Genomic DNA, 14,511 nt, shown 5'->3' on the forward strand with positions numbered 1-14,511 from the left:
AATAACGTTAAACAGGTCAGTGGAGATCCAGCCTTGGACTCAAAAGTTATTTGAGGGTATATACCCAAATGAGGAAGACATTTGGTATAGATCTAGGTGTGCATGCCACACGATGAGCTGATGTCGCGAGCAAGTCACGCAGCATACGCACAATGCTTCAGCACGTCTCGTGGCATATGTGAGTGACATCAGCACGTTGTATGGTGTGTGCGCACAGCATGCGTGTGTTGCACGTCACCAGCCCCCTCCATCTCAGGGGCAAGCCAGTGCACTTGGTGGTGCCTGAAAGCAGCTTACGTTTGGGAAAGGGAAGATTGACCTGTAAATACCCACTTAATGCCATTCAGAGTCCCTAGTTTTGGAGTGGCGCTTTATGCCCAGAAGGAACAGTTTTAAAAACACTTCCAAAATATCCTTAGTATTTTATTATTCTTTCTAATATGCCATGGAAAGTCTCTTTCTTCTCTTCTTCCTATCATTCACTTTGAGCTGGAGTTAGAAAGTAAACCCTGTTTGTCATTCTTTGAAGCTTAGCATGTGCAGCAGGAACAAAATATGTGTCTGGAGAATCCATCTTCTAAAAGCTACTTGGGATAAAATAGCTTTTTTATATTGTTTACTTCCAGATTCTTAGTGAACTTTGGTTAAAGGCTGGCTTTTGCACCTGCGCTCCTTCGAAAATCTGTCTCTTCAAATTCACCAGACTGATTTGTCATTTTCTTGCGTGCCACAACTGGTTGTGTCTGTGGTTGCTTTGCGCTTCTGATACAGGCTAATGCCTCATGACAGATGCAGCTGTGCATCACGGAAGCTCAGAAACAAGCAGAAACAGAAGGTTGAGTCTGGAAGGTGGTGGATGACTCCTCATCTCCTCTGTGCAGTTTTAATGAACAAGTCATGTTTCTGTTCTTTATACAAAAGGGTTTGTTCAGATGTATGTTATAGTGAACGTCAGCAGTCACAGATGAATGCCAACAGACATGGATAAATCCACAGCCTCCAACACTTTCATAGACGAAAGTAGAGACGGAAGGGGGGGGTGCAGCCAATGCTAGTCCTTCTCAAAGTAGGCCCACTGAAATGAATGGATGGGGCAGACTTAGGTCTAGTAATGTCAGTAGGTCTACTCTTAATTAATAATAATATTTTTATTATTTATACCCTGCCCATCTGGCTGGGTTCTTCAGCCACCCTGGGAGGTGTACAGCATATATAAAACATAATAAAACATCAAACCTAATAAAAACTTCTCGATACAAGGCTGCCGTCTAACAGTTATGTAGTTCTTAATCTCCTTGACATCTGAAGGGGGGGGGGCGCATTCCATAGAGAGGGTGCCACTACCAAGAAGACCTTCTGCCTTCTGTGCTCAAATTCCTTCTCTGCACCTCCCAAGTTTTCAAAAAATCAAAACCAAATTTTCTTCTGGTGCAAACAGCTAGTTTTGAAGCACTGACCTTTAACCCATCTCCACCCAACTCCAAGGTTGCAGGTTTGGTCCTCGTATGGTGCAGCTGCATATTCCTGCATTGCAGGGAGTTGGATCACATAATCCTCAGGGTCCCCTCCAACTCTACGATTCTATGATTCTACCCACTTAAAATTGTGCTGCACAAGAATTTTAGGCTCAGCCTTAGCTTTAATGAACACACATAATTCAGGGAAGTGTGAATTTCAAAGGAGGACTGTGCTTTTGTTTCAAAAAGCGTGAATCAGGTAAAGCGTGTTCTCCTTCATGGAGAGCACGTGTTGCGGTGGGGTCTGCTGAGCCACCCCTCTGTTACCAGGCAGGGTCTCTAAAGATGGCCGGGGGCATTTATTGGATTGCCAAGTTGCTGGGGGAAAAGTTATGTTGCAATTTTGGTGGGAGGGGTAAAAGGTTTAAATACTCTGCACGCAGCCTTGTACTTTCTCTTTTGCTGCGTGCAACGGATCACCTGGAGCACTTGGACCGTCTGGAGGACAGTGGAGTGATCTTCTCATTGTCTCATTGTCTGGTTACATTTCTTTTTCCCCCCTTCTTTTTAATCTTCTCTAGTCCCTTAATTAATTTAATTCCCCTTTTTTCCCTGTTTGATTTCCCACCCCACCCCTTACCCTGCCCTTTGGGAAGATTCTCCCTGTACCTGTGAGCGCTGCCTGTGCATAATCCTCCTTGGCTTGCCTTTCCCAATAGGGAGAGAGCCCCCCATTAGGGGCTTTCTTTTGCAAAAAGGTTTTCCCCATTTTCACCTGTTTAATTGTGGGGCTACTCAGGGCTGTTCCCAGCTTACCTGGAATCACTTTCGTTTATAGTATCCCCATAGGTTGGCTTTATTTTGGGTGTGTGCAGTGCTGTTGGCCAAATTTTAATCTAGCCTTGGGCGGGAGCACTATTTTGAGTTCCTTTAATATTGCAATGAGACAAAAAAGGCAGAGAGCAGAAGCAGGGAGGCCTACACGGCCTGCACATATCATTCAAGCCTAAGCCTGCTACAGTTAGCAGTACAGTAAATTCCCAGCTTACCTGGGATCACTTTCGTTTATAGTATCCTCATAGGTTGGCTTTATTTTGGGTGATTGCAGTGCTGTTGGCTGAATTTTAATCTAGCCTTGGGCGGGAGCACTATTTTGAGTTCCTTTAATATTGCAATGAGACAAAAAGGCAGAGAGCAGAAGCAGGGGGGCCTGCTCGGCCTGCACATATCATTCAAGCCTAAGCCTGCTACAGTTAGCAGTACAGTAAATTCCCAGCTTACCTGGGATCACTTTCGTTTATAGTATCCTCATAGGTTGGCTTTATTTTGGGTGATTGCAGTGCTGTTGGCTGAATTTTAATCTAGCCTTGGGCGGGAGCACTATTTTGAGTTCCTTTAATATTGCAATGAGACAAAAAGGCAGAGAGCAGACGCAGGGAGGCTTTCACGGCCTGCTCGGCCTGCACATATCATTCAAGCCTAAGCCTGCTACAGTTAGCAGTACAGTAAATTGTTAAGTCTCTGTGACATGTGTCTCATTCTCTCTATCAGAATGTATCTGTTTGTTTGCAGGCTCCCTTGTTGCTAATGTATATCTCAGGCAGACAGAGTGAAGCCAGAGGCTCTCTGTGCCTCCAATGAGCACTCTTTGTATGCTCTTTAACTATGCTGTTTCTGAACAAGTTTATTTTCTTCAAGTTTGTTTTTCCCTGATAGTGGCGACTGCCGTTTTAGAGACGAGCCATTGTGGCTTAGTGGCTAGAGTACAGGACTAGGACCTGGGAGACAGGGTTCATATCCCCCACTTAGCCATTGTTATACAAAGCAAAACAAGCTGCTCCTTTTGGACTAATTTGTTGCTGGGTAGTTTGGCCCATTTGTGTTATTGCTCCCAAAAAGAACTTTGGGTTTCTTGAGGAGGTGCTTCCCTCTAAAGGGCAAGCAGAGGTACCTGGACAGGCGGTGGGCTGCCTCGAGTTTGTTATCTCATTGGAAACATTTATGTCTGGCCTGGCAGGTGATCCTAGGGCTTGGCCCACTTGGCCCTAGAATTTGATGGCCTCTGGCAGCGTTTCTGGCCTGAATAGCGTCCCCATGTGGTGCACAAGGCATTGGTTTCACCTGTTCCTCACATTGTTTAGGTTTTTTCTTTTTGCAGACTATGACAGGGCCTTTGCAGATGCCTCCAGAGCTTGCCTCTCCTGCAGAGGATGACTTGTTGATGCCCCAGGTGCCTGCTTCCAGAAGGAAGCGTCTTCAGAGGCAGGAAAAAGCGGAGCAGGGATGATGCTTACACCTCCTTGCAGGTAAATCATCACTGGGCTCTGATGATGATTCAGACATCACCTTGGACCTCTCCAGGGGTCAGGGTGAGGCTGTTCCAGGTCACTGGAACAGCGTATGGTGCCGGTAATGCCGCTTAGCTGGTCAGCGTATGGTGCCGGTAATGCCTAGTTTGCAGGATTGGTCCCTGTATAGGACAGCTGCATGCTCCCTCATCACTCTACCCGGACACTGAGGTCCAGCGCCGAGGGCCTTTCTGGTGGTTCCCTCACTGTGAGAAGCCAAGTTACAGGGAACCAGGTGGAGGGCCTTCTCGGAAGTGGCACCTGCCCTGTGGTACACCCTCCCACCAGATGTCTACAACCAGACTTTTAGAAGACATCTAAGGCAGCCCTGTTTAGGGAAGCTTTTAATGTTTGATGCATTACTGTATTTTAATATTTTGTTGGAAGCTTCCCAGAGTGGCTGGGGAAGCCCAGCCAGATGGGCGGGGTACAAATAGATTATGATGATGATGATGAAGATGATATTGTGGGAGAGTGGACTAGATGATCCTCAGAGTCCCTTCCAACCCCACTATTCTATAAGTGGTAATTCACTATGATGGGAATGTTAGACGCAGGGCTGCCATCATCCCCTTAGCTCGCTAGGATCGCAGGGACGGGGACATGTGGACCACTTGCGCAGCTCCACATTTCAAATGGAAATTCCCTGAGCAATAGAACCTGAAGCTGGTATGCAGGAAGCTGGCCTGGTGGCAGCTTTGTTGGGACTTCTTTAGGGTTTCTGGCCAGTGTTGGCCCTGTAAATATACACATCATGGTGGCAACACAAGGCAGGGCAACTTGCCCAAGTGGGGGCTGGCAAGCAATAACTCAATACCTCTCGCCCATATTTCCATAAAAATATCTCCCTTGAAAGCCTGGCTAAAAGGTTATCTAGATGGGTCAGTAGCTTTGTGCTTGTGGGAAGGGTTTTTCCCAAGGTTTGGGATTCCTCTGGCTTTTCAGCCAGTGGCTCAGAATACAGCAACTCAAAAGCCAGTTAGAGAGCTACCTGTGGTAGCCAGAAAGAAGGTTAGGAAGCAGCTTGCATTGGGACGTATGGTGGGATCCCCTTGATACTCCTTCTAGTCCCAATTTTCATTTATCCCCTTTGGGGATCGTCCCTAAGAAAGCCCTATATAATTCCATCTGATCCATATTTATCGCATCCCAACAGCACCTCAGTGAATGATGCTATCCCTCAGGAATTGTTCCGTGAAATATGCATCTTTGGATCAGGCAGTTGAGCTTACCAACAAATTGGAGGAGGTGCCTTGTTGGCATTATGCGATATTGAATCAGCTGTTAGGCTGCTGCCGGTTCACCCTCAAGATTTTAAGTAGTTAGGCTTTAATTGGATGGTCCTTATATTGATAAGATGGGACGCAGGTGGCGCTGTGGGTTAAAGCCTCAGCGCCTAGGGCTTGCCGATCGAAAGGTCGGCGGTTCGAATCCCTGCGGCGGGGTGCGCTCCCGCTGCTCGGTCCCAGCGCCTGCCAACCTAGCAGTTCGAAAGCACCTCCGGGTGCAAGTAGATAAATAGGGACCGCTTACCAGCGGGAAGGTAAACGGCGTTTCCGTGTGCGGCTCTGGCTCGCCAGAGCAGCGATGTCACGCTGGCCACGTGACCCGGAAGTGTCTCCGGACAGCGCTGGCCCCTGGCCTCTTAAGTGAGATGGGCGCACAACCCCAGAGTCTGTCAAGACTGGCCCGTATGGGCAGGGGTACCTTTACCTTTACCTTTATATTGATAAGGCGATGCCAGTGGGTTGCTCAGTAGGCTGTGCAGCACTTGAGTCCTTTAGCGCCTTTCTGGATTGAACATTGCGAGTCAAGACTCGTTTAACTGGGGGTATCGTTATGTGGATTATTTTACTGGCTGGTTCATGTGACACCAGCCTCTGCTTAGCTTACTAGATGCCCCTTTATTCCCTGGGGAGCTGGGTGTTCTGTTGGCAGTGGAGGACAGTGGGTCCTACTGCCCCTTTTAATGTATTTGGGGGCCAGCCGGATACCGTTGCTCAAACATCTGCTTGCCTGTGGAAAAGCTGTTTGCCTTGAAGGATGTTATTCTTGTAATACTTCCTCTGAAGCAAGTGTTGCTTTGTCAGATCCTATCATTCCTAGGTCAGTTAAATTTTGCATGCAGGGTGGTTGTTCCAGGCTACCCCTTCCATTCCTGCTTGGCTAGGTGGTCTCATGGCCCGGGGTCCCTTCATCATCATGTACAGTGGCCTTGAGCCTGGCAGGGCAAGGCAATCACATGTAACCTAACTTTTCTCGAGTTTTCCCCATTGTAGTGTCAGCGCACATCTGGACTGAGGAGTTTAGGGACTGTCGGGTCTGTCTTGATCGGATAACCAGGCAGTGTGAGAGTCCTGGCAAAACGGTCCTCATGCTCTGGCAGAGTTTTTCCCACTGCTTAAGGTTTAATATTGCGTTTCTGCTCGCTTTATTTCGGGATCATCTAATGTTTTTGCTGTCGCTCTATCCCGTTTTTTCAGTTGGAGAGCTTCAGTTCCTGGGCTCTGGACGCCCAGCTATAGCCGGATTTTTCTGGAGCTCCTGTGGCACTTGGCAACAATTAATAGTTATGAGGAGTAGTAGCTTACGTTTCCCCATCCGCTTTCAGGTCTTATGAGAAGGCCTGGACTGATTTCTTAGCATTTAGCTGGCAGTCCTCGGCCATTCAGAGGAACCTGCCCCCATCCTCTGAGCAGGACCTGCAGTAATACGCCCACCTGCTGCAGATCGGATGCAGTGTTAAAACTATCAGAATTCAGTCCGCTGCAATGTCTGCTAGAGTAAAGCTTTAATTTTTCAGAGACCCTTCTAAAAGTGTGTTGTGCGCAGGGTCTCGGAAGGTTGGAATAGGCTCCAACCTTCACAGGACAGCAGGCAGGAAGCCGGTCAATCTTTGACCTATGCAGTATCCGCAACAAGTTAAGACTTGTCGGCTGGTTCAAGATCAAGACGAGACTTATTTCAGTATTCCATTGTAATTTTGGTGTACTGAGGGTTGGGGGAATTGTGTTGGAGCCAGCACGGGGCTGAGAGTTTGGAGGCTTATTGCCTCAGGACTTTTCCTTATCTGCTTTGGAGCTTGTCATAAGTGTCTGGAGCTCTAAGTCAGACCTAGTGAGCAGGGTTGCCACCATCAGACTTCCAGTCACAGGTGAGGTGGGCCCTTGCCCTGTTATTGGATACCGGAAATATTTGGCTTTTCGTTCCCCTGGGGGCTGGCTCGATCCTAGTGCACAGAAATGGGTTCCGGTTTGACAGGCATCTAATTGCTCACGTCGTGCGCCAGTTATTGCAGCCTGCGGCTTACCTACCGCTGAACACGCCTCATTCCTTCCAAATAGGTGCTGCTGCAAAGGCTGCGCACTGGGGCCTGTTAGTAGACAGGATTGTGAATACGGGACATTGGAAGTCTGATGCTGACAAAGGTTATGTCAGGAAGCATCGCCAATGATGCCTGTGCTGATGCCTGTCTGTTATTCCTTTTTTCATAGGAGCAGCTGTGCGCATTTGGATTGTCGGCCACAGCATCATGCACTGAGCTGGCAAGCACCCTGACGAGTCTGGACTGGGGGCGCCATCTCGGCCTTCCTGCCCATGTTTCTAGCTCCAGTCCGCATCTGGATTGTGGGGCACAGCATCATTTACTGGGCTAGCATCAGAGCTAGGCAGTCTGGAAGGGGACTGGGTCTTGGCCTCCCGCAGCATGTGCAGGTGTTGTGGATGTCCAGGCGCAGAATGCAGTGGAGCAAATTCATCCCGCTAATTAAGCAGAGGGTGCTTTCGGATGGCCCCCCCCCCATGACAATTGTGGTTCAGCTGGGGGAGAACGATGTGGCAACTTATGATTGCTTTACTTTGCGCTCCACGATTCAGAGAGACTTGGGGGAATTGGTGACCTTAATACCCACAGTTAAAATATTTTGGTCACAATTGCTGCAAAGGCGCAATTGGCACGGCATTTCTCGACCTGAGGCTGCTGAAAGGGCCAGGAAGCGCATTAATTCCGCAGTATGTAAGAAGGTGGCGGATTTGGGTGGATTGGTTATTTCCCGTCCGGATATTACCTTCAAGGCTCTGGCCCTTTACCGCAATGATGGAGTACATCTCTCTGTACTGGGGAATGATGTTTGGTTGGATGCGGTAACTGCAAGGTTGAAGGTTGGGTTGGGATTGTGAGTGGTTGGCGGCGAGCGTAAAGGGCTCGATTGGCGGTTAGGCATTGGTTATAAATTGGTGGAGGAGGGGTTAAGATAGGCTGGGCCTGCCCCTCCATGGTTGCTGCGGAAAGGGAATTCCGTTAAAGGAATCCTGGGGCTTGCCATCTTTTCGTCTAATCCCTGGAATGGGACTAGGGCCGGCAAGCCTTCGGGGAGCATGCGGATGAGAATTGAGGGTCTGTGACTCAGCTCCATTTCTCCCCGACTTGCTTTCTCCCGCACTGTCTTTCGGTGGTGCCCGGAAGACAGTTCTGTCCCCAGGCGGAGGGACAGATAGTCTTAACCAATGCCTAAACAACCACTCACGGTTTTGTATTTAAATAAAGTTGTGGCCAAAATTATGCCAAAAACCTTAAACAAAAATTAAGTGTGCGTTGGGGGGTGGCTTGGGGACCTCGACACGCAAGTTCGCCTTTAAATGGGACCTGAACTGAGTTTCTCCCCCATCCCTAAACAGCAGGGTCTGGCTGCACTCAGCATCCATACTCTCTGCAGTTTGCCAACCAAACTATGTTTTTAAAAAATGCATATATTGGGGAAATGTGCATGAAAAGGAAGTTATTATCACTAATATACAAAATATTATATTAATTACATTGTATTATTTTAATATATTATTATATTATTAAAATGGGAAATTAATCACAAAAAGTTTGTTAGCTGAAACTGAATTAAAATGTGTTTGTTAGGAAAATTATGACTTTTTATGAAGGTTTTTTTAAAAAACAAAACAAAAACACAACAACAACTCTCAAAATTAATGTGAATTTAAGAATGGAAAAAGGAGAAACTGAGGGAACTGAAATTGGCAGATCCTTCCACCAGGCAAAAGCCACATCTTCATGTGGAAATGGGCTAGTAAGTGAGGTGCTCTTAGGAGGGACCATGGCTGCGGAGTCCCAGGGGTCAGAGAGGATGGCTTGAAGGATCTCATTCAGATCCCAGGCCTCTGCTTTAAAGTAATGCACCAGAACCGAAATGGATAAAACAATAATAATTCAAATGATGTGTGGTAACTTAATGGCTAATTAATGCATGATAGCACAAATGGATCTTTGGATCACATCTGCTAATCCTTCTTGAATAATCCTCATTGGATTCCTTTCTTTCCCATGCATCTTGCAGCTTCACCCCCTCCCCTTGTAATGCCAGAATAATAATGATGCATTGCTGACATAATCTATTTGTGAAATGCTTTCAGCTTTATGAAAGCACTGATTATTCTGATTGTTAGCTAAAACTATTCACCATTTTGGGGAACTATCAAGGAAATGACTCTCTTTTGTTGTATTTTTGTCTATACGCTTGCACTTGTCTATATATTTACATTTGCTTCTCTTATTTGATTCACCTTTGTAATCCACAGTTGGCCTGGGTCACTCTAGTGGACTGATCTAGGAAATATTGCCCTTACTTTCACTTGACTTCACTGCTATCAGTGGAATTCACCATATAACCAAACCTCATTGGTTATGTGGCATTGTGATGCTATTCCGTTCACTTAAGTGACTTTTGACAGCTTGGGACAGCCTTTTTGACTAATACATGAGGGAGAAAGAAGCAATAAGCAGAGGAGGAAATTGTGCTAAAATAGTAACAGCCAAACTATGGTGTTAATCCATGGAAATAAGAGCATAATTCTGGAACAGGAGAAATAACATTTAGGGTTGAAGTCTAAGGTGATGAACTAAACCATGGGTAGGCAAACTAAGGCCCGGGCCAATCGCCTTCTAAATCTGCCCCCCGGACAGTCTGGGAATCAGCGTGTTTTTACATGAGTAGAATGTGTCCTTCTATTAAAAATGCATCTCTGGGTTATTTGTGGGGCATAGACTTCATTCACCCCCCCCCCAAATATAGTCCAGCCCCCCCCACTGTCTGAGGGACAGTGGACCGGCCCCCTGCTGAAAAGGTTTGCTGACCCCTGATGATTTAAGGGCCAATTTTCAGTCCTTTCCAATATACTATGGGCAAAGTGGTGAATTGCATCGACCTTATTGCCATCCAGTAAAACAATTTATTTTTCCAAAGCCTAGATTTTAAAAATCCAAATGTTAGCTGCTGTTGTGTCTATTATATTGTGGGCCAAATGTTGTAGTCCAGAATTAAGGACATTCTTCTGGTACTTGGCTGGAGAACCTGTGGCCTTTCAAATTTTGTGGGGCTTCAGCCAGTGCCGGATTCATGTATAAACTAAACAAGCTATAGCTTAGGGGCCCCTCTTAGGTGCCCCCAAAAAATTTAAAGGAAAAAGCCCTGGATGTACATTTCCAAAATTGTATTTCGGTTGAACAATTACTTTGATAAAATACATATTTTGTTATGCGCAAATGGCTTTAGATACCTATTAGGTCCATATAGCATATATTCACAAAAAACAGTGACAATTTGTTGTTGAAAAAGGACAGCTGGACATATAAAGGGCCTCATTACCTTCAGTAGCTTAGGGCCTCATCAAACCTAAATCCGGCCCTGGCTTCAGCTCTCACAATCCCTCACCATTGGCCATGCAGGCCAAACAGAGGCTGATGTTCCACATGTTCCCCATCCCTGCTCTTGTATAAAGGTGTCTGTCAAATGTAACAATTTTCCCAATAGTGATAAACATACACAATAATTTTGAGGAAGCTGACAGACAACCCATTTCCAGTGATAATCCACAACCCAGTTTCGACTTTTCATAATATGTCATCTTCCCCACTACAACCCCGCTGCATTCTATTGTTTAGCTTTACCTTCCTTTGCCTGGCGTTCAATATTCTCAGTCTGAAGTAAAAAGCTCATTTGTGTCAGTCACTACAATGAGGTGCCTGATAAATTCTTTAAGGCTTAACATTCATCATTTTCAGTTATCGCTGAAAAGTTAAACTCACTGACACCGGGAGAAAATATTCTAGCTACTTGGGAGAAATACGACAATGCAAAATCCTTTCAAGCCCCCTATATCATTAGCTCTGTGTGCTGTGAAGCATCAATCTATCCCATAGTAAAGTTGTAATGGCAGATGAAGAAAAGAGGGGCAAGATATTAAATTTCAGGTCCTGTCCTCAGGGTGTTACTATCCAGGCACAGGACCTTTTGAGCGTTTGAGGTCATACAATAACAGGGTGTTCACAAATTCCTGTGCATATTAATCTGATAACCGCTCAGAACAAGAGCTAAGCCTGGCCTTTTCTGTAGCCGCACCTGTCATGTGGAATGCCCTCCCAGCAGATGTCAAAAACAACTATTTCCGTTTTTGTAGATAGTGAAAACAGCCCTATTTTAGGAAGCTTCTTCTTCTTCTTCATCATCATCTTCATCTTCTTCCTCTTCCTCTTGTTTCCCTGTATTTCTGTTGTAAAATGCTCAGTTAGATGGGTGGGGTTAAATAAATAAATAAATAAATAAATAAATAACTTATTATTGTTGTCGTCATCATCATCATCATCATGATCAGCTTGGTTTCACTTTGTAGCTGTCACTTTTAAAATGCATCATTTTGAGGATATTCACAGAGTGACTTGGGGACTTTTTGAAGACCATGATTTGACTTAAGATATCTTTTCAACAGCTCAATCTAACTTAAATCTCACTTACAACACCCCTATTTCCCATGCAATTTGGGAAGTACATAGAGTTGAGGCACACATCTAATAAATACTGACTCCACTCTCTACACATCCTCTTTACGTGCCGGCCAGCACCGCAGTCTACACAGATCTCTTTTGATTCTTAATAAAGTGTTCCTAGTTTACACAAACTATTGCCTGTCTCTTTGCTTTCCCTCTCCACAATGCATTCACAGTGCATGTTGCCTTGAAACCTACTTGTAATGGCATAAGAGAAAGATGGCCTGTGACTTCTGCCTCCTTGCTTCCATTTAGCAGCTGCCTATGGTCCAGCTATGACACTAATGCAAGTTAAGTATGTATGACTATGAAATCTGGACATTATGAAGAGCCTTAGGGAAATGAATTAGACCTGCCAAAAAAGTGGACATGTCACAGCTGGGAAAATGAAAAGGACTGCAAGGTGACTGTATTAGCAATCCAGACTCAAATATAGATTGATGTCCACAGCATGGAGATTTACCATGGTCTGGAGACACATAGGAAATGTGAATCTGAAAAAGTAGATGACTAGAAAAAAGACACCCCCCCCCTTTTTAAAAGAGCCCTAAAGACTGAAGACAACAATGGTCCTTCCTAGTCCAAATCATGTGGGGGTGGGGTGGCTGAGAGAACTGCTTTTCCACAACAAATATAGATGGGGGTGCGTCAGTAACAGCAATTAGAATACTTTGTTGTTTAAAACCGTTTTCAATACTGTGTTTTAATGCTACAGAAAGACTTCCTGGTTACTAAATGGTAGACTAATGTAGCAAAGTACCATATTGGCCTGAATATAAGCCTCACTTTTTTCCGACTGTGAAAAGTTAAAGTGCGGCTTAAATTCACAAGCTTACAAAAATTGGCTTTTCCAATATTGCTGCTGAAACAGACATACGGTAAAATGGAACGAATGTGAGTGCCTGCGGAATTTTAAGGGAGAGGCTTATATTTGGGTATTATCTTTTTCCTCCCCCCCCCTTTGAATTGTAAAGGTGTGGCTTATATTTGGGTGCAGCTTATATTCAGGTCAGTACGGTAAGTTGCCTAGTAAATCTCAGCAGCTTTGTTACCACCAACCACTGTATCCTTCCGGACTGACTTAGTGAGTTGGGTATCAGAGGCACTGTATGACAGTGGTTCCATTTGTATCTTGGGGTCCAGGATATCTTGGGGATCATCTGAACCCTAATATTCCTGCTTGATCACTGAGGTCATCCATAGGAGTGTTGTTCCCCAAGTTGGTGAAGCTTGTTTGAAAACAAGTAATCGAGTCTCTAGTGCTATCAGTCCAGTCATGTAGAACATCTTGCCAGTAGAGATTCAGCAGATGCCTTCTGTGCCAACTTTTAAATGCCTACTAAAAACTTTTCTAGTATGTGTGTACATCCCTCACAATGATTTATTGATGCTTGTTTTTAATTTCTTTTTGATTTAAACATTTTATGATGTTATTGTTTGGTTTTATGTTTTTATATTGTTGTAAACCACTGTGGTATATTTTTTTATGATATAGCACACACACAAACACACCCTTCTTCTTTGGTGATCATTCGTAGCTGAGTAAGGTTGACTTACATGAATATGGTCCTAACAGTGTCCATAAGTGATCATGGAGACCAATTCTGAATCTGCACATCCTTCCACAAGGGATGTGTACATTATTTCTTTTACTGAGAATGGGGTAGTCGATAGTTATAATTGACTACTGTTTCAAATAACCATATGAACTTGAATTACACTGGGAAAGGCGGAAGCATCTGCTTCTCTTATTAAAGGTAAAGGTAAAGGTACCCCTGCCCGTACGGGCCAGTCTTGACAGACTCTGGGGTTGTGCGCCCATCTCACTTAAGAGGCCAGGGGCCAGCGCTGTCCGGAGACACTTCCGGGTCACGTGGCCAGCGTGACAAAGCTGCTCTGGCCAGAGCCAGAGCCGCACACGGAAACGCCGTTTACCTTCCCGCTGGTAAGCGGTCCCTATTTATCTACTTGCACCCGGAGGTGCTTTCGAACTGCTAGGTTGGCAGGCGCTGGGACCGAGCAGCGGGAGCGCACCCCGCCGCAGGGATTCGAACCGCCGACCTTTCGATCGGCAAGCCCTAGGCGCTGAGGCTTTAACCCACAGCGCCACCTGCGTCCCCTGCTTCTCTTATTAGATTATGACAAATTATAAAATGTGATTATAACCTGTCTACAGGTTACAGTTAGACATCAGGCCGTGTGGAGACTGCTTCTTTTTTGCTGCTGCAATGGACATAATTTGATCTAAATCCATCTATTAATGAATTAATTGTGGCAGTGGCTACCTAATATAGACAGAGACACTACTTGCTTTGTATGACAAAAGTCTTCAAACCGTATTTATTGAATGACCTAGAAGCTCATGATACAAGTTTGCCTTGGTCTATAAAATGCTTTCATTCCATGCTCATGCATTCATGAGGACCAATGCTTTCTAACAAAGAAGCTTGATCGATTACTTGAGAAAATGTAGGTTAAAAACAAAACAGCATTCATGCAAGCTGGTCACTAGTGGAACCACAGATAGGTCTCTGTGATGCATTACCACTGTCTATTCAGTAGTCATTGTTGCAAAAGAAAGAATTAACTGAAAAGCTTGTGTGTGAGGGGGAAGGATTAAGATAATCATATTTCACTTCTACGAGATCACAGAATGCTGCACCAATGAAGGGAGAGGTCTGGGATGCTGGGAAAGAGCAAGAGGAAAAGTTAGTCTTGTCTTTCCCACCTATATTAAGTAACTGAAGGCAGAACTGAAGGAAAAGAGAGAGCAAGAAGAAGAAAGAGCAGATGGGCAACATATCAGAAAGACGGGGTAGAAGATGCAAAGCAACAGAACTGATAGACCAGGGATGGGAAGCCTTTTTCAGCCCGA

At 45.2% G+C, this 14,511-nt stretch overlaps 2 long non-coding RNA genes across 2 annotated transcripts in view; one reads left to right on the top strand and one right to left on the bottom strand.

The window, feature by feature from the left end:
• Window positions 1-3,261, top strand: part of LOC307207728 — a 74,247-nt gene extending 70,986 nt beyond the window's left edge. The window contains exon 3 of the long non-coding RNA XR_013834803.1: window positions 2,257-3,261. This is a non-coding gene — a long non-coding RNA (uncharacterized lncRNA). The remainder of the gene's footprint in view (window positions 1-2,256) is intronic.
• Window positions 1-14,511, bottom strand: part of LOC307207746 — a 480,701-nt gene that overhangs the window by 276,548 nt on the left and 189,642 nt on the right. The window lies entirely within an intron of this gene.

The sequence above is a fragment of the Podarcis cretensis genome (genome assembly GCF_951804945.1).
Source record: "Podarcis cretensis genome assembly, chromosome: Z".
NCBI lineage: Eukaryota > Metazoa > Chordata > Lepidosauria > Squamata > Lacertidae > Podarcis > Podarcis cretensis.